The sequence below is a fragment of the Equus przewalskii genome, chromosome 3 (genome assembly GCF_037783145.1).
Source record: "Equus przewalskii isolate Varuska chromosome 3, EquPr2, whole genome shotgun sequence".
In the NCBI taxonomy this organism is placed as follows: Eukaryota; Metazoa; Chordata; class Mammalia; order Perissodactyla; family Equidae; genus Equus; species Equus przewalskii.
In genome coordinates, this window is record NC_091833.1 from 116,844,397 (window position 1) to 116,870,848 (window position 26,452).

The window sequence follows — 26,452 nt, forward strand, 5'->3', positions numbered from 1 at the left end:
AGGTGTCCTCCCCAAAACATGCATTCTGTCCACAAAATGCACTAAGTGCCTGCAAAGTGCCCAGCTGTTGTAGGTACAGAGGACAGAGTATGGAACAAGACTAAACCCCATCCTCATGCAGTCACAGGCACACGTGCAGAGCAGTAAGAACGGATGACTACGACCACACACGACAAGGATGCTCATCACAAATCCACTGCTGAGCAGAAGTCGAGCATGCAACCAGTGCTCCTGAGCGATTCCATCTGTGAGATTCGGGGAGGTGTTGGAAGTCAGGGCCGGGGCACCCATGGGGTGGGCAGAGGGGGGCTCCAGGACCTAGGGACACTGCTCTCCACCTTGATGGGAATATCCACCACGTGAGACTCACACTTGTACACTTCTCTGCATGTGGGCTACTCTCCATACAAAATGTTTAGGCATCATGTCCAAAAGGGAGTATTTAAGCAAACACGTTAGTGTGACAAGTCGCGTCCAGGCCACCCCAATGTGGAAAACATTACACGTACCCTAGGAGGTCTGTTCCTGAGCTGTCCACAAAACCACACTAAATAGCCTTGTTCCTGTTGTCTTTAAGGTAAGCTCTGGAATAAACCGTTTCCCTCCACAAAGAGAAGGGGAGGCGCTGGGGAAAGCCCATGTCACCCTGCCCACCAGGCATGAACAGTGCCGTGATCCCCCAGGCCCCGCGTGGGCAGCCAGGCCAGTGAGACCTGAGAGTGAGGGGCACAGGCCAGCCGAGGGCAGCAGCAGTGACACATTCTGCCATGAACATCCCCCTTGTGGAGAAGTCCCACCCGGGGCTGTTCTCTCCCCTGGTCCTAAAATGAAGAAGACCTCGGGCCAAGCCACAGCCTGCTGACCACAGACAACACGGGACAGGGGAATCACCACACCTGTGTGGGCGGGAGGCTGTGGGTCTGGCCCGACACCACGGCTTTGGGGAGCAAAGCCAGCTCAGGAAATATTATTCGTCATAATGCTCTCATGTCACTCTTCCATCTGTCCCACTGCCCGCTGTGCCCAGTCACTTGTGCTTGATAGGCCACCTGGGCTGGTCGTGGTGAGGAGCCAAGTGGACGAGTTAACTGGCTCAGCTCTAGGCCGACCATTTAAAATGCGCCCTATCAGTGCTGAGGGGCCAGCGGTGGGAGGAGGCGGTAAGGGGAGTCAGTGCAGCAGGATAAATCCCTGATGGGGCTGAGGCGACGCCAACCTTTCCACTAGCCCTCGTCCACAGACATGCTGAGAACTGTGGGCAGAGGCCATGGCACAGACCCCATGAGTCTAGAGAGAGGGAACTTTTAGGGGCCGAGAAAGCAAAGCCAGGAATGATCAAAGTGGATCTGTATGGTAATTAAAATCCACTTTGGGCAGAAACACTTCAAAGCTCAAAACGTATTTAGGTTAGGAAAGAAAAGAAAAATAGAAAGTCAAAGGGTAATCAAATAAACTGCTAGAGAAAAAAATCAAAATAAAATTCAGAAGGTATATAAGATCAGAGAAGGACAATTTTAACTTTCTTTGAGGCTCCTGAGAATCCCCCCTGCTGTATCTGTTATTTTGAGCTGAATTCCCATGACAGAATCTGCCCCCAGTGCTCACTGCAGGCGGAAGGGAAGGCTCTGACTCTGAGCTCAGCCGGGACGCACAGCTCGCCACAAACACACGCCACTGCTGAGCACCTACAGCGGCACGGCCAGCGGGCAAGCGGCGGGACGAGGTCCGTGTGAGGCTCCCGGAGAACTCAGCAGCTCTGCGTCATGCAGAAGGAACCATCTAGGAACGCCTTGCTTAAGAATCCCAACATCCAACACTCCCATGTGAAGCTCCCTTTGACGTGGATGCGATGTAGGGGACACAGTCGTCTGTGCACCCACACATGCACGCACTCTCTCTCTGGGCCTGGGGTCCTGGAGGAGGCCCAGCTCTTTAGGTTGGATTTGTGTCCAGTAACTAGAGCATTGAGGGCTAACCACCAGATGTTAATTCTCTCTGAATTAACTCGTAATTCCAATGGACTTCCCAATAAATGCTTTATTAGAACTAAACACGCTGAGTGTAAAAGTTCCCACAGAAAACTAAACACGAAATGCTGCAAAAACAAAACAAAACAGAGCAACGAGGCGGGGCCAGTCCCACCTAACATTACACCACAGCCCAAATGCACGTCCTAAACAGCTGGGTCGATGGTGCTGGTGGGTGCAGAAACAGACGCCCCACTGGGACTGAACACAAATGGGGTACTCAATAAGTGGGAGAGGGGCAACTGGACAACCATCTGAAAAACAAACTGGAGCCCTTCCAAGACACGCTGAAATAAATCCCACATGGAGGAAAGATATAAACGTAAAAAATGAAAGTAGAGAAATACTAGAAAAAAGCATGGGATAATTTTTGGAAATATCTGAGTGAGGAGAGCCAGAAGACACAAGTCCAGAGCCATAAAAGACAATATTGACATAACAGACGACGCATTTAGAATCTCTGGATGTGTGACCAGAGTGTGGTTCCAGAGGCGGGTTGCGAAAGGGGCGAAGGGGTCAGAAGGTACAGACACCCAGTTGCAGGAGAAGGAAGTGCTGGGGACGGCGTATCCAGCTAGGCAGCGACAGTTAGTAACACTGTGCTGTGTACTTGAAAGCGCTGAGAAAGGAGCTCTTAAAAGTTCTCACAAGGAAAAAACTTCTGTAACTATGTTTGGTGACAGATTTTAACTAGACCGACTGTGATCACTGCACAGCACAGACAAACACCAAACCATTATGCTGTCCACCTGAGGCTGACACATCGCGCGTCAACTATACCTCAGTAAAATCAACAAAATGAAATCTCTGTATGTAAAAAACACCATAGGTTAAGTCAAAAGACAAATGGGAAACTGTGGGAAAATATATGTAACACACTACACAAAGAACTAACCTTGTTTTTTAAGAGCACATATACATCAATAAGAAAAAGATGAACCAAGCAAAGAAGAATATGGACAGTCACTAAGTGGGGGCTTGAAAGGGCTCCTAACCACATGGAGACTTGTTCGGCTTCATCTACAATGAGCTAAAGGTGAACTCAAACCATGAGCCACTTTGCACCTCCCTAACTGGCCAATAGCACAAGCAGTAGGGTCTGAGCAAAGAGGTGCTCTCCTGCTACATTTTGTTAATAAATGAGGTGGTCCTCACAAAATGAAATAATCTATTTTTTAAACACTCTATAAAGTATAAGCACCAAAACATTCTTTACCCAGCTTTTTATCCTTGAGGCAATACAGGCTGAACTGAGAGATGAACAGAAGTTGACCTTAGGGAAGTAAGAAAAGCCTTTTGTAGAGGGACAAGCAGACGCAAAGGCCCTGTGGCAGAAGAAACACGGCTCATGGCCGTGGCTGGGCCTTGGGGGCTACGTGCGGAGGAACAGGAGAGAGAAACAACAGAATGTTAAGAACAGACTTTCATGCTTCACAGGTCCTTTGGCTGCATGTAGAGGGAGGTCCTGAGCTCTGCCCAGGCGAAGGCCCAGCTGAGGTGCTGGTGGCCTGGTTCCTGAGGGCAGGGGAGGCAAAGAAGACTGATCACAACCCGCAGCAGAGCAGCTGAGCCCCACCAAGGGGGTTGCAGCTTTTACTTCTCAAATAAAGGCATTTGGATTCCAACAATGCAACAAGCAGAGGGATTTAGAGTGTCTGCCTCCCTTGCCACCAGCGCAGGTAGGGCCACAAGGAGGCGAGACTGTCGGCTCTGCCTCCTCCCTCCCAGCCAGCCGGCTGCTCCTCAGCACTTCCCACCTCCAACCTACTTCCTCATCTATGGCGGTGCCTCAACGTGTGGTTCTTGGATCTTCCCCCAGCGCAGGGCTGAGGGGTGCTATGTATTTCCAGAATGAATGAATGCTGATTGAATATAAATTTTAAGTGAAAGATGACCCATCTATTGACTAAACTCATCTTTATAAGACTTGGCAAGTACTAATTATTTTTTAAGATTCACAAATCAACAACTGACACTGTAAAAGTCTAATCAAGAAAGAAACTTTAAAATTAAAAAAAGAAACTACTGCCCCCACAGCATGTGATGCTCCATTGTGTCAGAGGACCATCAGCATGCTTTGAGGTCTGCATTTACTGATTCCTTGGAGCATGCTCATTCTTGCCTTGGGGTCTTAGGGGTACTGACATCATGCCCAAAAAGATGCATGCCATGGGACTGGCACCGTGGCCCAGTGGTTAAGTTCATGTGCTCCACTTCGGTGGCCCAGGGTTTCGCCGGTTCAGATCCTGGGCGCAGACATGGCACCGCTAATCAAGCCATGCTGAGGTGGCATCCCACATGCCACAACTAGAAGGACCCACAACTACAATATACAACTATGTACTAGGGAGCTTTGGGGAGAAGAAGGAAACAAAAAAAACGATGATTAGCAAAAGATGTTAGCTCAGGTGCCAATCTTTAAAAAAAAAAAAAGACGTATGCCAGGCCTAAGAAGGCACAGGCTTGAGGGTGCGGGTAACACAGAGACTTAGCTCAAGGGGCAGAGGGACAGTGGGATAGCAGGGAGCAGAACTCTGATGGCTGCATGCACACAGACCCTCTCCCTGGCCAGCTGGGCTCAGTGGAGACACTCAGGAAATAAAGGGAAGAGTTACTTTAGCTGAAAACCCCACCTCCACTGAGGGGACGCAGGTCCTGGGATCCTTGCTTTCATTTGATCCCAGACTCTGGGAAGAGTTAGCTTGCCGCTGGCTGCCCGCACCGCAGGAGGTAAAGGCAGCGGCTCCTTCCCACAGTCTGCTTTTGTTTCCTCCCAGAATGGCACCCACGCTGTTTCATTTCTGACTGAACTGGCCCCCTCCCAGTGCCTGCTTGCTGGGCCTCAGGTCCAGCACCAGGGAGCTCAGAGAGTGAACAGCAGAGAGAATGACCTGAAGGAGCCTCTCTGGGCTAGGGCGTGGGGGAGCACAGGCCTTGCTATCCAAGTCCGCAGACTGGGGCCATTTTACTCCACATGCTTCAAAGTGGGAAAATTAGAGACAACTCCTGGCTACATGAAGCCTGTCAACACAGGGTTCCTTTAATCACAGATCTGGTGAATTTTTGTGACGGTTTGCTCTTGCAGAAGGACGTAGCATGTCAGCGGTGGGTGCAGAGCCCCCTGGGAGAGAGGTTAAAGCTGAAGCTGCTCACATGCGTTACAAAATCTTAGCCCCTTCCGTGTGTTCTCAACACACACGGAAAGTCTCCTCATCTTTGATATCATTTTCAAATTCTGAATTTCCTAATTCACACCATCTTTAAACCCCTTGCTAAGTGTTCTTGACACACGGAAAACAGTGCACATTTACGGAAGGATTGACTTCCACTCTGAAATGAAATTCCTTCAAATGCCAGGATTCCTACGTCAACTCCAAGGCCAGAGCAGAGAGGCATCCAGTCTGTCTAACTCACTGCCTGATGCTCTCCCAGGTGTCAGGTGTTGGGTAAAGCACACACTGGTGCTCTAAGCAAAGAAAACACGTCCATGGAAGACACCCACATCCCGCGCTGTAGCATCACTTTAGAGCACATCTCCTGGGTTTTGGTGTCACTGTTATGAGGGTTTTTTTTTCTTTCAACTGACCACTCTGAGTCAAAAAAAATGCTTTCCTGGTAAGAAAGTTTTTAAAGAATATTTCAGATTTGCTGAAAACTGGAAAAGCCACGGTCTTTATTTTGGTTGGACAAACATGTAGGTCACATTTCACAAACAATTTTAATATGCCTTAGTATTAAAGTTTTATAGATAATTCTGTTCACCAGGCTTTAGCCCAGCACTATCTCACCAGAATCTCTCATCCACACCACATCTCAAGCACTTTCAATATTTAAATTACATCTCAAGGCCGTGTCATCGGGCTGACTGCGCGGCTGACTCGGCACCCCCGGCAGACGTACCTGAGGACCGCACAGCCAGCCTGCCCCCGCCAACCACGACAAGGCGCACAGAGCCGAGGGACTTTACCTGGGTGGAGCTGATAAGAGCCACTGTGATGCCATCTAACCAAATACTTCCAACCATTCACTGCAAACCACCCCTCTGAATCCATACCAGGGTCAGCTGGGATGGCCCTGGGACCCCGGGGCAGAGGCGCAGGCCACACACAGAGCCATCCTTCCTTAGCTCGCGCTCCCCACGGAGGCCAATTAGTGCACTTTCTCCAGCAGTCCCAGTCGGCAGGCTGACAAAGGCGATTCTCTCCCTTCGTGCTCAGGAGAGGAAAGCAATAGTATACTTAACAAAAAGCATTCCAGAAGACACATGCATAATTTACGTGGAGACCTTTAGCCTGCTGTTGCTAAGGGCCCTTGAATTATTTAGTCAGGCAGCACAGAGCTAAAGAAACTGTGCGCTCAGTGGGACAAACGTGGAGGGTGAAACCTCGAGCAGGGCCTTCCAATGTGTTGCTCTCTTTCAGTCATTTGATTTTTGTTAAAGTAGCAGCAGTAAAGGAAAACAATAAACACCTGTAGCTTTTTATAATACTTATGAGGTTTTAAAACTCTTATTTCCCTATGTATCTTAAATTAAAAAATTGTTAATCCTGTAAACATAAAACCTATCTTTTTAATGAGAAGGTGATCACCAAAAACCGCATGCATCAGGACTAAGTACTACTTAGGTAACAAGCAGCTCTGCCAAACAGGGCCACTTGCAAACTGTAAGGAGCATCGTGAGGTCAAAGCAAAGTGCGCGTGTGCCACTGTCCCTGCGAGCCTGCCTTACAACAGCGGCAGTGGGCTGGCCTGGCTCCAGGCTGACCCCCCTACAGACTCTCGGATGGCCACTGCTACATGAACAACTGTAACTGACGACAGTTCTGTCACAAGGTGCTAAGGCAATCTCAACATTCTCCAGAAAAGAAAACAATTCCAGAAAGGGGTGTAAAGATGAAGCTCAGCCTCAGGGCCAGCCTGGTGGTGCAGCGGTTAAGTTCGCACGTTCCGCTTCTCGGCGGCCAGGGGTTTGCCTGTTCGGATCCCGGGTGCGGACATGGCACCGCTTGGCAGCCATGCTGTGGCAGGCGTCCCACGTATAAAGTAGAGGAAGATGGGCACGGATGTTAGCTCAGGGCCAGTCTTCCTCAGCAAAAAGTTAGCTCAGGGCTAATCTCCCCCCCCCCCCCAAAAAAAGATGAAGCTCAGCCTCAATTGATTCTACCTTCCTATATATGTCCTTTTTGACCTCAAATTTCCGAAGCACATGAAGACACCCCACAACCATCCACCAGCAAGGCAGCAGAGTGCAGGAGGGGCAGCAGCGAGCCATGCTCTGCTCCTTTCTGGCCCTGTGAGCCAGGGCAGGTCCTAGTCCCTCTGTGCCTCCGTCCCAGTGTCTGCACGCAGTTCCCAGGGTTGTCATGAGGACAGCACAAGGGAAAATGTGAACATCCCTGGAGCAACATCTGGAATAGCTGGTGCTCAGAAGGGCAGAGCTATTAGGACAGCTCAATACAACAGGGGTAAGAGGATGCTGGACAGGAGAGGCCATGGCAAACATCTGCACTTGCATGAAAACCGTCCCTTTCTTGGGCCATATGTGCCATCCTTAGGGGGCAACTTTTGATTTTGACATAATTTGAAACTTGCAGAAAGGTTACAAGAATAGTAAAAGGAATCCCCATACAAGCCGTATGTCTACATTGTCTCCTATTTGCGATAGCATTCTCTCTCTGTCTCCCACTGTCTCACTCCCTTCCTCCCACTCTCTTTCTATAAACACACACACCCATACACATGAACTTTTTCTGATCTACTTGAGATTAAGTTGGAGACAGCATACCTCTTTGCCCCTAAATTCTTCAGTGAGTATTTCCGAAGAACAAGAACATTCTCTTTCATAAGCACAATACAGCCTTCAAAATTGGGAAAAGTAGCCCAGTCCATATTCCAATTTCATCAATAATGTACTTTCTAGCTAATTCCCCCCAGGTCCAGGATAGAATTCAGGATCACCTACTTGTCATGTCTCTTTAAAAGCTCCCAGCCTTTCTTTGTGTTTCTAGACCTATATACAGACCAATCCTTTTGGAGACTGTCCCTCAGTTTGGATTGTCTGACGTTTCCTTGTGAGTAGGCAGGAATACTCCAGAGGTGACGTATGTCCTTCTTGGTGCTGCTCATCAGCACATACACGCTGTCAGTTTATTGCCACATTGGTGACGTCCAGTTAGGGTGTAGGTTTCTCCCCTGGAGAGTTACTATCTTCCCCTTTGAGATGATGTATACATCTTATTCCTCATCGAGCTGGTATCCACTATTCTAGCATCCAGTGATGATTTTCTTAAGCCGGCCTTCCTCCTCCATTTTCAGTTGGCACTCTACTGGAAGAAAGAGCTTTCCCTTCTTCCCCGTTTATTACAAATTCATTTATCTCGATCAGTATGCACTCAATGAATTTTTGTTTTATTCAATGGCCTATAATCCATAAATATCTGGGTTTTTTCTTCTTTTTATGCTCTGCCTCCCTTCAGGCTGGTACCTGGGTACTTCTGGTAAGTCCTTATCATGCATTGAGCACTTCCTTATTTTCTGGTGTAAAAAAAGAATGTACCAGTTCATTTTGTTCTTTCCTTGCTCCAGCTCAGGAATTAGTCTTTGCTCCAAGGAGCCTGGTTCCTTTTACTGAAGAACAGTATTTACACACCAAGATCTGGACACAAGGGGTGCTCACTGCTGCTGGGGCCTCATTATTTCCAGGCCCTCCCAGTGGACAGAGCTAGGAAATGCTGATACATGCCCCCCCTACACACATATGAATACACAGATGTGCATATATCTCTACATTTATTTCTATTATCTATACATCCATCTGTTACAACCATGAGTTCATACTGACATCTCCAACTCCACCCCAGCCCGAAGTGCATCCTCTTTTCCATATAAGTAACTCCCTCCCCAGCAGTGGAGAACTGGGCTTCCATTATCCTTGATGTATTTACTCATTTGCTCAAGCCTAGAATACACTTGAACCGTCTAGAAGGTAGTTAAAGAACTGCTAACCCATACCACTGCAAAAAACAACCTACTAACTAGAGCTTAATCTTTGTTTACAGTTCTTTTTTAGATAAAATCTATAGACAGTGAAATGCACAGTCTTAGATGCAGGATTCAATGAGTTTTAAAATCACATCATCTACTTTTTAAAGCCTGCACTTGCTCACCAAGTGAACTTGTCCACCCTTCAACCTGACCAGGCCTTGAGATACTTGAGATAGCACTGGAGGGCAGGTAAAATGCCTTACAATTTGTATCGAACCCTCGATTTACAGTGTACTTCTGAGGGCCAGAAGAAATGAGGGTCCAAACAGGAGAAATCTAAACTCTGAATCTTTCCTAGAATCAGTACTAGAAAACTTTGATTTATAACTGTTCTGGCAGAGCAGAGCAAAACAAACTTTCCATGTCTGAAATGACACAGTCCTTCTGGAGAGTGAAATGCCAGCAGATGGGGGTAAAATGCTGGAAGGGCTCTCAAGGCCACGTGAGTGGGCAGAACAGGAACCAAAAAGGGTCGGTGTGGGAAGTGTGAGGCGACAAGTGGAGACGAGTGAATTTTGTCACTTGTTACACTGAATTTTCAGGATCCGAGGCTCAGCTATCAACTACCACCACAAGTGGCTGACAGACTAAAAGTGGCATCTGACCACAGGGAGCCTCTAGGACTCACCAAAAAGGGACACAGGACATTTTTCAAAGATTAGCCTTAATCAAATTCATTATGCTGATTTGAACAAAAAGTTTACATTATTCACTTACTAACTAATTCCTTTGTGAAATTTATGTATTTCATTTCAATGGGTAAAATATGTCTACTTTATGAAGACATTCTTTTATTCCCACACCAAGGGCCACAACATGAAGTATACACCTGCCAGCTGTGGCCTGTCCTTGTCTAGAGAACACTGCCCAACGCAGAAGTCCAAGGACCCCAAGTGTGAGGCTCCAGGAGTAAGACTCAAAACTGGTGCTAAACCCTCCCCACAGCCAAGGGAGGGCCATCTGCACAGGAAACTCAAGGCACAGCTCTGAGTCCCTTCCTGCACTGAGACGGTACAGGTGGAGAAAAGGCAACAGCACCTTCCCAGACAGGACAGGGGGCTGGAAGGCCAGCCATCAGGGAAAGAACAGGATCAAGTATATAAAATTACAGAGGATGCATGGGAATGGCACCCCCTAAACCAGGGATGGCACTTAGAAGCCACTCCTGTAAGTGGAAAAGAGGTAATACTGAGACACGGGGGAAGACTCACTTTATGTCAGGTGTAAACTGTGCAATTTTTTGGCTATAGCAACCATAAGCCTGGGTGTTCTGGGACAATTATAATTTCTCATAATTTTAATGATGAAGATAATATGTTAGATGTAAAACTAAACATAATGTAATATTTGCACCTTTTATACAACTTCCAAATAAAACAATCAAATTTCAAGTCATTTGTCCAAAATTGAGTTCCACAAAATCTGGTCACCATGCTGGTTCCTGTCCTCTGGGGAGCCTCAGCCCAGCGGCCCAGGGAGGGCAGGCAGCTCACCTGCTCCTCCTCCTACCCGGTGGCAATGAGCAGGCTCCCAGGGTCCGCGACCACTGGTTTATATTCCTCTGGGGATGGGGCCTGTCACCATTGGTCTGTACATCTCCAGTGGGTGGAGCTCAAGGCTGGGGTGCCCAGCAGCTGGCCTGCCCTCTTTCCTTCCTGCTTGCCTTAGGGATCTGTCCAGCCTGACTCTTCTATGGAATAAGCGGATGATCAGGGCTCCACTACCCAGGGGGAGCCAACCATTCTCTATGTTTTCTTCCTAAAACTGGGTGAGGACATTTAAGATAAGCAAGAGATAAATGCACCACCCTGACTCTCATTTAGTCAACAGATATTTGTTGAAAGTCTACTCTGTGCAAGCTGTGTCCTAGGAGCCTGAGGCTCCAGCCCAGCTCCACTTAGCACAGGGTGGTTCATAGTGTGGGTTCCAGTCACACCGCCTGGCTGAATCAGAGCCCCACCCTTCCTGGCTGGGCACGGTACTCACCCTTGTGTAACACTGTGGTAAGAACCAGGGACAGCTATCACAGGGATCCTGTGAGAACTCCACTCCTTGCCAAGTCACTTTCGAGTCACTTCACCCTTCTACAAAACTGGTAATAAGTCTGTACTGTTGTCATAGGACATTGTGACAAACAGTACCAGGCACATAGTAGGCATTCAAAAATATTGGTTGACTAAGTGGATCATGTGTCCCAAATACAAGCTAATGAGATGGTACAGGCTAAAAAGCCATATAACTTCAAATGACACATATCTTGCAGTTTTAATGCACAATTCATGAAATATTTTCTCCTTTAAAAAATTTAAACATAAATCTAAAATCCCTATGAATCATTATCTAAAATCCGGGTCCTATCTCCCCTCCTCAGAGAAAATCCATTTTATTAATTTGGTGTTGATCCTTTCAAATATTTTTAATGCTTTTACCAACATATATATGTTTCTATAGAAACAATTGTTTAGGAATGTTACTAATTTTTATCCTTCTGAATTCCATTATTTCTAAAAGGCCTGGCCATGTGATTGATATGCTTCAGGTTCTCTAGTTAGACAATATCATCATTCAAGAATAATGATTAGGGGCCCAGCCCCATGGACGAGTGGTTAAGTTCACGTGCTCCGCTTCGGCAGCCCAGGGTTTCACTGGTTCGGATCCGGGTGTGGACATGGCACCGCTCATCAAGCCATGCTGAGGTGGCATCCCACATGCTACAACTAGAAGGACCCACAACTAAAACTATACAACTACGTACCAGGGGACTTTGGGGAGAAAAAGGAAAAACAAAATCTTAAAAAAAAAAAAAAGAAGAATGATTATTCGGTTTCTTCTTTTACAAATTTTTTAATTTATTTCTTTTTCTTGCCTAGAGTGTTGGTCAGAATCTCCAAAACAATGTTAAATAGTTGCTGAGATAGGGAACATCTTGTCTTATTCCTGGCTCTAATGTTTAACTATTAAGGCTACCTTTTAAAGAACAGAGTGGGTACTTAGTTTTATCAGAGGCTGCTTCAGCCTCTATTGTGATAATTATACGGTTTTACTCCTTTAATCTATTAATATAACACAAGCTGTTTATGTGCCCGTGATATTCCACTGCCAAAATGTAAGCCCCATAAAGTCAGGGGCTTCGTTTTGTTCATTAATGTATCCCCAGCGCCCAGAAAGTTTTTAAAAGAAAGTAGGAGCTCAAAAAATAATTGTAAATAGATGAATGGTAACCTGAATGGGAAATTCCCTAATGTTCACATATCTTTGCATTCCTCAAGTAAAATTCACTTCATAAGGATGCAGTTAGGAAAAAAAAAACAAAAACACTGCTGGATTCAATTTACTAATACTTTATTTAGGAAGTTTCCATATTAATTCACAAGCAAAATTGGCCAATAATTTAATTTTGTGCTATCCTTGTCCAGTTTTGCTCTCAAGGTTACGCTAGCCTTGCAAAGTGAGTTGAGTAGCTGCCCATCTTCTATACCCTGTGTGGTGGAACATATATTACGTTCAAAATATTTGCTGCCCCTCCCTGTGGGAGGGTTATCCATGGTCTCAGCTTTGACATCAGGCTTGGCCTTGTGATGTGCTTTGGCCAATGAGTATGAAGGAGCATTCTATGTGGCACTTTGTGGGGAGGAGCTTTAGGAGCCGTTGCTTGGTTCTGTCTTGTCTTTTCCCTCTGCCATAAGACTCAGAGTGTCCCGCAGACCCACAGTGTCCCATAGAGGCGTTGTTCCAACAGCCTGGCTCCTGGAGTGAAACCACTCAGAACAAAAACAAAGCCAAATTGCAGTAGGCATATATTGTAAGTAAGAAAGAAACTTTTTATTTTTAAAGCTGCTAAGATTTTGGAGTTATTTGCGATTGCAACATTATTCATCCTAAACTGATTGATGTACTCACCTATAAATTGGTTTGGGCACAGTGCCTTTTGGGGCCTAAATCTCTGACTTCCAAATAATTTTTGTCTATGTTGATGTACCTAACCAAAGTTTCTTTTTCTTCCTAGGCCAACTTTGATCATTTATATTTTCCTAAAAGTTGTCCAGTTGATCTGGTAATCAAACGTATTAGTATAAAGTTATTCACAGAATTTTCTTATAACGTTACTTCTTCTCTAGCTGTACTTAGGACCTCTTTTTTATTATTGATGTTATCTTTGTCTTTTCCCTCTTCTTCTGGATCATATTTGCCAAAGACTTATCTTTTGGCTTTATTAGTCAGCTATAAACTGTTTGTTTTGTTTTATATTTTGTTAGTTTCTGCTTTATCTTTATTATTTCCTTAATTTTTTTTTTTTTTTTTTTTTGCTGGGAAAGGTTCACCCTGAGCATCTATTGCCAATCTTCCTCTTTTTTTTTTTTTTCCTCCCCAAAGCCCCAGTACATAGTTGTACATTCTAGTTGTAAGTCCTTCTAGCTCTTCTATGTGGGATGCCACCACAGCATGGCTACTGACAGACAGGTGGTGTAGTTCCACACCCAGAAACTGAACCCAGGCCGCTGAAGCAGAGCATGCTGAGCTTTAACCACTAGGCCATTGGGGCTGGCTCTTACTTCCTTAAACTTAATTTGCACTTACTTTGTTCTGTTTTTTCACTACCTTCTTATGTTGAAAGCTTATTTCTTATATTTTCCAACTTTTCTTTTGTATAATATATGCATTTAATGCTACAAATTTTTCTCTGAAAATCTATATCTCACTGGTGTTAATATGTAGCACCATAATTGTTAAACAGTTCTAAATTGTATTATAATTTCTATTTTAATTTTTCCCTTGACCCGTGGATTACTTAGAAGTATAGTTTTAAACTTTTATATGTATGGATTATTTTTTGTTTTCCTTTTATGGTTGACTTCTATTTAATTACACTGCTGTCACTAGATGCGATCTGTATGCTATAAATATTTTTTAAATTTGTAGCAACTGCATTTCTGGCATAGGAAATAGTCAACTGTGGTGAATATTCCACACACCTTTGGAAAAAAGTGTATTCTCTATTGGTGTAAAGTTCTGTATATATCTGTTAGATTTAATTTGTCTGTTTTATCATTCAAATACTCTGTGGCCTTATTCTTCTTTACCAGCTTGATCTCTCAGTTCCTGAAAGAGGTATACTACAGGCTCCCCTGAGGAGTACTTCACCACTTTCATTATTGTAGTTCCATTTAATTTTGCTTCATAAATGCAATGCTCTATTTTTGGTGCACACTGCCCTCTTTGTTGTTTTTTATAGTTTTTTCACTTTGAATTACTTTGTCTGATATTAATACTGTCAAATCAATTTTCTTTTTTCTTAGTATTTGCCTGGTATATCTTCTTTCATTTAATTATTTTCAATCTACCTGTGTCATCTTGTTTCAAAATTGGATTTTTAACATCTAAATGGACAGTGTCTCTCCGCTGAGCTCTTTTTCTTCCACTGATCTCATAATCTTCAGGACCTGCCTAGGCTCCTTCTCTACCCAGTCCCTCCAGGCCACTTTTCCACTGCCATGCTTCAATTATATTGGAAATGCAATGGAAACAACAACAGTAACACCAATAATGGCCACTGTCATTTACAGAGCTCTTCATTATGTGCCAGGTACTGTTCTAAGTGCATCACATACATAAATTCATTTAATTCTCACAATAACTCTGAAGTCGAGTCCTAGTACTCCCATTACACAAGACGAGAGAACTGAGGCCCACAGCCAGCAGCAGCATCAGGATTTAAACCCAGTGTGGCTCCTGAGTTCACGCTCTTATATGTCCTATTGCCGCTCAAATCTCCACCCCTAGCTGTCTTCCAACTTCCCACTTATTTCATAGATTTGAGACTCACCTTTTCTGCATGATCTCTAATTATTCAAGTTTCCCAAGGCATTAAATTCCATTGATAAGACTGATGACTCCCAAATTTATGCTTCCAGGCCCAACCACTTTTCTGCATTCCATATTCATTTACCCCAACTGTCTACACAGTATCTCCACTTGGAAATTGAAGAAGCACCTCAAAAATCTCAGGTCCAACGCAGAAGTCTTGTTATTGCCCCCTTATCCACATCTCCCCACCCTATTCCTTACCATCCCCACAATGCCACGATCATCCCCCAGTCGCCCAAGCAAAAAACCTGAGGTCGGTTTTGGGTCCTCTCTCACCCTTCCATGCTCTCCCCATGGAGACACAGTCACTCTCTCTCAGGTTTCCTGGAACCCCAGCTGCTGCTTCTCAGCTTTTTCTTGGTTCCTTCTATCTCCCCAAACTCAAGTGAGGGTTTACCTCAACTCATCTTTCAGGTCTCAGCTTTGCCAGCCATGCTGACCTCTGGCTGAATTAGGCCCACACATGGCCTCTCACCTCTTCCACCACACCAGCATCACATCCCACTCCAGTCTGTCAGCTACCAGAGGCATGCACACCTTTCCCACCGCTGCTCTGTGATCTGAAGGTCCTCACAGTCTTGTACCTTACGTCTCCTTCACCTTCTTTTGAACGACGAGTCTATTGGAGGGGGACACATTAGCCTGAAAGAATCTCAGTTAATGCTGATCTTAGATATTTATAGAGATCAGTCATCTAAAAGAAGTGGCTTTTTAAAAGGCAAACATAACCACGCCAGATTTAGTACTTATTCTTGGGGAAATGACCTCAAGCTTTTTAGAGAGCAAGACAGTAAGTAGCTACATAACGACAATCACAAATGTAGTTACAAAACAATTCTTAAAACCCTACTTCCTAATGTCGATGCCTATTTGTGGCTTATGATAACATTTCCAGCGAAAGCATCATACAGAGATTCTAAAACTGTTGTATCTCAACCAGCTCAGACAGAAGCCAAGATGACTCTGGGAAACTGACAGAAACCTACAGACTGGCTCTAAAATGTATAAGGAAATACAAAGGGCCTGAAATAACCAAAGCAATCCTCAATATACACAGAGCTGAGGCTGTACTACCGGGTCTCAAAACGCACTGCAGAGTAAGAGCCATTACGACACAAGGTGCTGACCCAATGACAGACACAGAGACCAACGGAACAGAAGACAGAGGCCAGAAACAAACCCGCAAATATATGATTACCTGATAACGGTGCTGCTTCACTTCAGTGGGGGAAGGATCATCTTTTCAATAAATGGACCTGGGTCGACAGGATCTCATGTGGGAGAAAATGAATCTTGTCCCCTAACTCACATCATACACAGAAATCAGTTCCAGATGATCAGAGATTTCAAGTGGAAGATAAAACAGTAATGGTTCTACCTTCATGGTCTTGGGAAGGGAACTGCCTGCTCTAAAAGGACATAAAAAGCATTACCAGAAAGGAAAAAAATGACAAATTCAATGACATGCAGATTAAGAACTTTTGGTCATGCAAAGACAGCACTAAGAGCATGAACCAGGAAGCTGCAGAGGGGTTTACTTGCAGACATAAATCCAACACAACAATCACTTGCAGAAAATTTGCTACAAATCAATAAGGAAAGGCAGATGATCCAACAGGAAAATGTGCAGAAGTGTTGTACAGACGCTTCCCAAACGGAACAGTCAAACACGCAAACACATGAGCAGGTGCTCAGCTCACTAGTAATCATGAAGCTGCAAACTAAAATCACAAGCAATACCCCTCACACCTATTCAATGACTAAAACGAAAACACAATATAAAGTGCCGAGAGGACGTGGACTACCCAGAATTCTCATACACTGCTGGTGGGCATATATATTCTAAAATTATTTTGGAAAACTGGCAGTATTTACCACAGCTCCATATACATAAACTCTATGACCAGCCTATCACAAGAGAAATGTGTCCGGATAGCTACCGAAAGTCCTGCGCTAGCATCTTACGGCAGCACCATCTGTAACAGCCTAGAGTCAAAACCCACTCAATGCCATCAACAGCAGAATGGAGAGGTCACCAGTGAGGCACTGATACAGTGCACAGTACAAGGCAACGGGAAGGAACAGTTGTTGATACACACGACATGTACAAAACTCACAAACCTAACGTTAAATGAAAGCCAGGCACCGAAGAGTATATATTACATGAATTCATCTGTTGAAAATTCAGATACAGGCAAAACTAACTGATGGTGTCAGACCCAGGCCAGTGGTCAGCTTTAGGGGGTACAAGGAGGTTTCTGGGTGCTGGCAATACAGGTGTGTTCACTTTGTGAAAATTCCTCAAGCCAATTTTGATGGTGTGTGTGCACTTTCAGTGTATGTTATTCTTCAATAAGAAGTCTTTACGCCTGGAAGAACAACTGTAATAAAAATGCATGTCAAGTGTTTGAACAGCATCATGGGCCCAGCCCAGTGGAACAGCAGTTACGTTCGCACGTTCCGCTTTGGCAGCCCCAGGGTTTACTGGTTCAGATCCCGGGTGCGGACCTACACACCACTCGTCCAGCCAGGCTGTGGTAGGCGTCCCACGTATAAAGTAGAGGAAGATGGGCATGGATATTAGCTCAGGGCTAATCGGCCTCAAAAAAAAAAAAAGTATCATGAAACATTAGAACAGAAGAAAAGAGCAGCCTTTCTAAAATAGTGTCATTTAATTAAACTGTAACTCTGTATAATGAAATAAACAGCATATTCCCTAAGTAGACGTCTGATATCTACATTCCTTTCTAGATGTGTTGTCTACATTTTATACATTCAAATAGGCCAACATTGGGTTTTGGGGACTTGTCATTAGAAAAAAATGGGGACTGTCCTAAGTGAGGGCTGTCCCATGCTGCGTGTCCTGGCTGCCCTGTCAGTGGGGGTGGGGAGCTGTGCATCTGTGCTTCCGCATTTCCCCAGCGCCTGGGAAAGCGGCTGGCACACACAGATCTGCTGAGGACTGATAGTGATGTGCCCTGGAAGAGCATCAGTCTAAGAACAAGGGACCAGTCAGGAGCAAAGCTGGCAGAAAGGGCTGAGTGCACACCAGGCACCGGCAGAGGCTCCGGCTTCCTGACCTCCTCCTTCCGGCCACCAGCAGGACACAGGTGGGGGGCCGGGCCAAACCCAGCCTCCCCAAATTCCAGCCATTTCTCCACAGTGAGTTCTTAAAGATAAATCACTCTGGCGTCAGTGAATTGGAGCTCGATTAACGTGAACTAACTCAAAGGGATGCCTTTTTACAGCTGCGGAAACATCAAATTATATCAGGGTCGTGGTATTTGGCTGCTCTTAAAATACTTATATGGAAGCTTTCCACCATCACAGAAGAGGGACAAGTGACGGTCACATAGATTTGCTTTTAGTGGTAGGAACACACTGAGCGCCGACACGCCTGAGCTGAAGCTACGCCACAACCAGATGGGGCCTCAGCCAACTCCAAGCTCCTGTCCGCATCCCTGGGCCTGCAGGAACCACACACAAAGACATCTGCTTTGAGGAAACATGATGACAACACCAACACACCATGTGGTGAGCAAGCACGTGGGCTGCTGCTGGGCCAAAAGGCCAGATTCCCCACCCCTCTGACCAACCGCAAGGCCTCGGTGCCTCGGCAGACAACCTGCAGACCAGAAGCCACCTGCTCACATGGCTGTAGCAAGGACTGCATGCATTAAAGTGTGTGAAGTGCCAAGGAGAGCACCTGATCCTGGCCTGTGCTCAGGCAGTACCACCACCATCGCCAGCATCACCCAAAGCCTCTCCTATTCCAAGGAAATGCACTTAATAACATCCAACTATGCCTCTGATGTTTCTCTATATGGTACTGGACAAGCCAGGAATCCCACCTGGGAAGGTACGCTCCCCAAATTCCCTCCCAGACTGCTCCATGCACCCAATACTGAGCCAGGTACTGGGGGCACCAGGGACAGGCTGGGGGTGAGGACCAAGTCTGGGCTGGGAGGGCAGTTTTACCCTCTAGCTAATGGGAAATCACTGAAGTTCTTTGTGTAAGGAAGTGTCATAACTCGAGTTTTGTTCTGAATTTTACAGATCATATCCCACAATCATAGTGAAAAAAATTGCATCACAAGAATTCTGCGTCTGGCCATGATGGAGTGACTGGACCAGACTTCTCCGCCTGCCATACATTACCAGAAAACTTGGCAAAATAGACGAAGCAACAGCTTTCAGAAACTGGACCACAGCCACCACAAGACTGATTCCTGATGGAAAGAAACCAATGAGGTGACCCCTAAGATCACCTGGCCATCTGCCAGGAGGCCCTTTATAAACTGCAGCAAAGGGAGGGGGAGCCCAAGTAGACTCCAGCTCTTCCATCTTCCTCTGAGTTGAAGAGACAGAGATTAGAACTGGGGAAGGCTGAGGTGGCTGGAATTCGCAGGTGCCAGGACAGCACTAGTGGAAGACGAGCTCCAGAGATCTCAGGGGAGACCCCTTGAGTCTGTTGTTGAATTCTAAGTTGTGCGTGCACAGAGTGAAACCCCATGAGGCTACACAAAGAACAGCTGGGAAGCTGCAGGCTGAACAGTTTCCAGAACTCATACAGGATTGCGAGATTTTCCAGTCCCAACTGGCTCTTGTTGAACACCTGGCCTTCAAAGCAGACCCTACAAGTGTTAGGCTTAAATAGTGGGCTAAACTAGCCTACAGTAAAAACTATTATACTGAACTGGAAATCAACAATTCAAAGACATTTATGCGCCCCTATGTTCACTGCAGCATTGCTCACAATAGCCAAGAAGAAACCCAAGTGCTCATCAACTGAAGAATGGATAAAGAAGATGTGGTATATATATACACAATGGAATACTACTCAGCCATAAAAAGACAAAATCGTCCCATTTGCACACACATGGATGGAACTTGAGGGTATTATGTTAGGTGAGATAAGCCAGACAGAGAAAGACAAACCCATATGATTTCACTCACATGTGGAATATAAACAAACACATGGACAAAGAGAACAGTTTAGTGGTTACCAGAGGGGAAGGGGGCTGGGGTGGGCATAAGGGGTAAAGGGGCGCATATATATGGTGACTGACAAATATAATGTACAAGTGAAATTTCACAAGGTTACAAACTATTATGACATCAATAAAAAAAAAAACTTTACTTACTACTTTTTACTACTTTCTCCTAAAAAAAAAGAGTCTAAAAACAAGCCTCAAAGGGATCAAGCCAATCCACAAGCAGCTTAACTATTAAAAACAAACCTCTAGACTCTTCAAAGGAAGCCAACAAAACTAGCACCCAGTCGAAAATCACTAGATATGGGAAGATGCAGAAAAATGTGATCCATAACCAGGAGAAAAATCAGTCACCAGAATGGAACCAGGAATGACAGTGATGGCAAGTCAGCAGACAAGGACTGAGGACACCCAGAGATGCTGTAAACATGCTCAAGAGTTTCAAGGAAAGCATGGACACAATGAGGAGAGAAGTGAAGGTTACAAAACAGCCAAAAGGAATTGCTAGAGATAAAAAATACAATCTCTGAAATGAATGGTTCACAGGATGGAATTAATAGCATATTAGACACTGCAGAAGAACAGTGAACTTAAAGACAGAGCAAAAGAAACTGATACATGAAGCATATGAAGAAAATAAAGAACCAAAATGAATAAGTCTCAATGGCCTGTAGGGAAAACGCAAGTGGTCTAATGTACGTATTTGCAATTAAAGTCCCCAAAGCAGGGGAGCGGTATAAACTGTCTGACTCTCAACAAACCCCAAATGGCATATACACAAAGAAAACCAACCCAAGACTCATCATAATTACCTTGCTGAAAACCAGCGATACAGAGAAAATCCTAAAAGCTTTCTTCTAAATTGTATGCCCAGAGGCGTACACTTCATCTGCTTAGAGTTTATCCAGCTTGCGGTTCAGGGGAGTTTTTCCTAATCTGCACAAAACCTACTCAGGTAGAGCCCTTGAGAAAAGCCACTGAGTGCTCCTCAACCTCAGGGTCTCCTTCTAGACCTTTCCTCTAAATTATTTTGGCCAATAAGATTTTCAACACACTCTAATTAATACTTTCTCTCAGCAACTTTATACACATTCTCCTGAGAGAGAATCCATTAAAATTTTCAGGCCATTTTGAAAGTCCTTGGGTAAAAGGCTTCAAATATTTAAAACAATATTAATTACTTTAGTAAGCTCTTTATTAAAGTATAACACATATAGAAAAGCGCACCAATCATCAGTGTATTACTCGCTGGGCTCTCACAAGTGAACACATCCCTGGGGCCAGCTCCTAGATCAAGAGGCAGGACACGGGCAGCCCCGGGAGCCGCACAGCGCGGCTGCTCCCCGATGGGACACATGGCTCACGAAAACAGTCCTCACGTTGTTCTCCATGCTACAGTTTTGTCAGAGAGGCCTGTTCCCCCAAGAATCAAACTAACCAATTCCCTTGAAGTGGACGGATACACACCGACTCCCAGGTAGGGTCTCTGGGTGAGGATGAGGAACGGTCACAGGAGGGGCACGAAGGGGACCTCCACTGTGACTTTAACGCTTTAGAGAAAACGTCTGAAGCAAATACGCCCAATGTTAACACCGTCACTGCTGGGAGGTCGGTATGTGGCCACTGGTTTTATTACCTTTGAACTCCTGTTTGCTTGAAAAAAATTTCTCAATATGAATAATTACTAATAAAATCTCTCTCCAAACATCTCGTAGAACTGGAAAGAAATAAGCACAGTGGAAGGCATGTTGGCAGAAATAAAGTCTCCTTCCTTCCAAAAACTCAAATCCACAGTCTAACTAGTGTTTACAAATACTTAGAACTGCGTACCCTATAAATACACTGCTATTCTGGGGATAATTTTTAAGTTCAAAAGCAAACCATAAAGAATGTGATACATTAAACCCAACTAAAGAGTTCTGGTTAAAACCACCCCTCTCACATCACCTATTACAAATTAACATTCTACTGCTACTATTTAGCAAACATTTTCCAAAAATGTGCAATTAGGCCGCACTGTTTTTCTGATGAGGAAAATATGAACTCACCAAAATTCTGTACAATTACCTATGGCACTGCTCTAAAACCTTTACATTTAACTTTCTCTTTCATAATTTTATACAATGCAAATAGCGTGGCTCCTACCTGCTGCCCACCTGCCAGAACTGCTCTCTCTATAAACATCTGGGGTGATGTTCACCTATTTCTGGGATATTGAATTCGGGTTGATTTTATTTTTAACTACTTTCTGTTTTACTTTTCTTATTACTTAAATTATTTATAATGCATATGTATAATTTTACCAGAAAGGTCATGTTCCTCAAATATTAAATAAATAAAATAAAGTGGCTATTAAAGGTTCAGTGACTTGGTTCAGGGTTCAGGGTTCAGGTTCAGGGAACACCTGGTTTCAGAGCAGGTCCATCTGCTCTGGCCGCACCCCTGCTGTCACCCTCTGTTCCTGAGGCACAAGGTGCAGACTCATTGCCCTACTGTCCTATTGTGAGACTATTCCAGACTTATTCAGCTATTCCCCTGCTGATGGACATCCGGGCCTGCCTACCAGGGTGGTCATTAAGATGGAAAAGGAACAGAGCATGCTGTGACAGGCACAGGGGCTGGCACACAGCACATGCTCTCTGCGAGGAGCGGTGGCCTCCACGGTCACCACTGTCAACGGCTCCAGCTGGGCCTCCTCACCAGGCTCTTCTAGCCCCTGAGCCTCACTCAGAAAATGCCAGGGGATAAAGGTCTGAATTGCTTAGTTGTGGTCAGAAATCCTTCTGTAGAAGATTTGCAAATCTATCTGATAAAGAATTAATATCCAAAATATACAAGGAACTCATATAATTCAATAACAGAAAACTAACTAACCAAATTAAAAATGAGCAAAGGACCTGAATAGATATTTTTCCAAAGAAGACATACAAATAGCCAACAGGTACATGATAAGATGTTCAACATCCCGAAACATCAAGGAAATACAAATGAAAACCACAACGAGATACTACCTCACACCTGTTAGAATGGCTATTATCAAAGAGACGAGATAACAAGTGTTGGCAAGGATGCAGAGGAAAGGGAACCCTGTGCACTATTGGTGGGAATGTAAATTGGCGCAGCCACTGTGTATAACAGTATGGAGGTTCCTCAAAAAATTAAAAATAGAACTGCCATATGATCCAGCAATTCCACTTCAGGTATTTATCCAAATTGAAATCAGGATCCCAAAAGATATCTGTATCCCCATGTTCAATGCAGCATTATTCACAATAGCCAAGATATGGAAACAACTTAAGTGTCTGTTGAGAGGTGAGTGGACAAAGAAGTTGTAGCATATACAAACGATGGAATATTATACAGTCTTTAAAAAGAAGGAAATCCTGCCTTCGTGACACTGTGGGTAAATCTGGAGGACATCATGCTGGGTGGAATAAGCCAGGTACAGAAAATCAAACACTGCATGGTCTCACTTCTATATGGAATCTAAAATAGACAAATTCATAGAAGCAGAGAGTAGAATGGTGGTTACCAGGGGCTGGGGGGAGGAGGACATGGGGAGATGTTTGTCAAGGTATACAAAGTTTCAGTTACAGATGAATGAGCCCTGAGGATCTAAGGTTCAGCATGCGACCATAGTTAATAATACTGTATTGTATACTTGAATTTTGCTAAGAGAGTAGATCTTAAGTGTTCTCACCACAAAAAAAAGGTAACTATGTGAGGTGATGGGATGTGCTAACTAGCCTGATGATGGTGATCATTTCACACTGTACACATACATCAAAGAAAAAAAGGAAGAAAAGAACTCCTCATGCAGGAAGTAGTTACTGGTAACAGAAGTGAGGCAGAATGCACACAGGCCAGGGACTGAGCGCCATCAAGAACACCTGACCTTAGCCATAATTCCTTTCTTTTTGATGGCATCTTTCACAAGGCCCAAGTTTTATGATATAGTCTTAGTGATTTAAGAATAATTGGCATAAAAAGACATATTTGGTTGCATTCCACTTTGATTACAATTCCTCAATGATCCTAACCTGCTAGCACAACCTCTGAGCTATCAGCTGGCCAGTCTCCACTGGACCCACATCTGCCCGTTACTGAGCTCCCGGGACTGAGCTGGGTTGGGCAAAGCCCCAGAGTTTACAAAGCCTAGGTCAGTGTTCCCCAGGCCCGATAAAACCCAGCACAGCTCCACAGGCTCTGGTGGCCAGGGCTCCTCAGCTGCCACGTGACAAGGAGCTCCATGCATGGCCTTCTTTGTCACTTCCTAGCCCAGTAAGCTCGTTTGCTCGTTTTTTGAGAGGGTTTCACTACAGAGGAGAAACTTTGAAAGCCACTACCCTAACCCAGGTCTTATTCCCATGCTGTGGCCGATGTCTGCACACACTGTAAATACCTTAATTCAATCATTCATTCAACAAATCCTTCTTGTGCCCTCTGCTGTGCAGGGCACTGAGGACAACCTTGAAGCTGCCCCATGGAGATCACGTTCTAGTGGATGCGGGAAGCACACAAAACCGGTGACATAGCTAAATAATTTAAATGGCAGGACCTTGTCATGAGTGTTGGAGGGAAATGAAGGAGGGCTGATATTCAGAATAAGGGCCAGGGTCAGTGCAGGCTTCTCTGAGGGGCTGGCACAATGGGGAGGGCACACCGGCAGTGGGCCAGCACTGTGTGAGACCCCTGGAGACCCCATGTGCCTGAGGGGCCGTGGGAGACCAGCATGGGAGGACAGCACTGGGGTGCTAACACACCCCCAGACAGCTGTAAGCAGGCAGTGAGTGGGGCCCAGGTTAGGGGTTAGGTGGGGAGCAAACCACAAAGGGGCAGGAGTTTAGATGAAGGGAGTGAGGGGAGAGGTGCAGCCTCGTGGGCCCGGGAGGTGGACACTGAGCAAGGTCACGGACACGGATACAGATGTGCCCCCACAGGGACGGGAGACTCTAGGACCAGCATGCTTGGGGGAAAGCCGAGACCAAGGTCGCACAAGTTAAGTTGGAGCATTTATGAAGCAGCCAAAGAAGTGTCCCATGAATGCATCACAGACCCAGAAGCAAGAGCCAGGTTCCTCCGCTGACTTTCTCCACAGTCACTGCCCAGTGAGTGCCTGTGGATGTGGGCGTTTATGCGAATGCTCCCTGACACTCCCAACTTCTCAACTGCAAAAGATGTATCTAGCAACGGCAGGAGGCATCCTAGCCTTTCAAGGATGTGTGAGTCAGGTGGGAGCGGGAATCCTGGCAAAGCTGCTTAGTACAGAGTTTAAAAAAAAAGGAAGAAAATATGAGAATAAACTTTTATTACCATAAAGCTGTATTATGCAAAACCCCAGAAGCAGGGGCTGGTCTGGCAGCCTAGTTGTTAAGTTTGCATGGTCCGCTTTCGCAGCCAGGGTTCAGGAGTTCAGGTCCTGGGTGCGGACCTACACACTACTCATCAAGTCACGCTGTGGGGGCGTCCCACATACAAAAACGGAGGAAGACTGGCACCTATGTCAGCTCTGCAACAATCTTCCTCAAGCAAAAAGAGGAAAACTGGCAACAGTTGGTAGCTCAGGGTCAATCTTCCTCACCAAACAAAACAAAAACAAAAACCCAGAAGCAGGGGCCGGTCCCGTGGCCAGGTGGTTAAGTTTGTGCCCTCTGCTTTAGGGGCCCAGGGTTTCACTGGTTCAGATCCTGGGCAAGGACATGGCACTGCTCATCAGGCCATGCTGAGGCGGCATCCCACATGCCACAACTAGAAGGATCCACAACTAAAAATACACAACTATGTACTGGGGGGCTTTGGGAGAAAAAGGAAAAATGAAATCTTAAAAAAAAAACAGAAGCAGAGAATTGGAAGGCTCTCTCCCACCAACATTGGAAGGTCTTCCTTCCTACCAATCTCCCGCCACAATCTCCTCACACTTCTGTTTGAATGCTGTGGGTACTTTGTGTGAATACGTGTTTGAATAATTTCCCACAGGCATATCATTACACTTTTAAGCCTCACTATACTGCTAGAATGTTCTTTCTTTTCTTGAGGCAGATTCTGCCTCGGTGAACCTCACCCCCGGGTCCTGGTTTGCCCTCCACAGAGACTGACCTCTACCCCTTCCTTCACAGGGTGCTCTTTGGCTACAGGGAGCAGTCATTACGGCCCCTCTCCTTCTGGGAAAGTGAAAAAACACACTTCAAGTTGACAAAGATTGCAAAAATAGCATTGTCCAACTTCCTTAAAATAAAGCCACAAAACTATACGGTGAGAACATACATAATAAAAGGATACTATTCGAAATGGAATACAACAGTTAAATGCGCCCAAGTTAGCTCACTGACAAGGTTAACCAAGCACAAAGTATTTCTGAGTGAGTGATTTATTAGTCACCAAAGCCAGGCTGGATGGCCAGGTGGAGATCAGCCCAACTTGTGAACAGGTGCTTTCCAAAGCAGGCTCCTGAGTCACTGCCCAGAGCTCAGGATGCCTTTTTCCCATAGAAACTCTGTGCTGCTGGAGTGCCAGGCCCCCTCG

At 45.2% G+C, this 26,452-nt stretch overlaps 1 protein-coding gene across 6 annotated transcripts in view; it reads right to left on the reverse strand.

Moving 5' to 3' along the window:
- The window catches only part of RGS12 (regulator of G protein signaling 12), a 132,766-nt gene that overhangs the window by 26,145 nt on the left and 80,169 nt on the right, over positions 1-26,452 (reverse strand). The gene's annotated exons all lie outside the window — the stretch shown is intronic.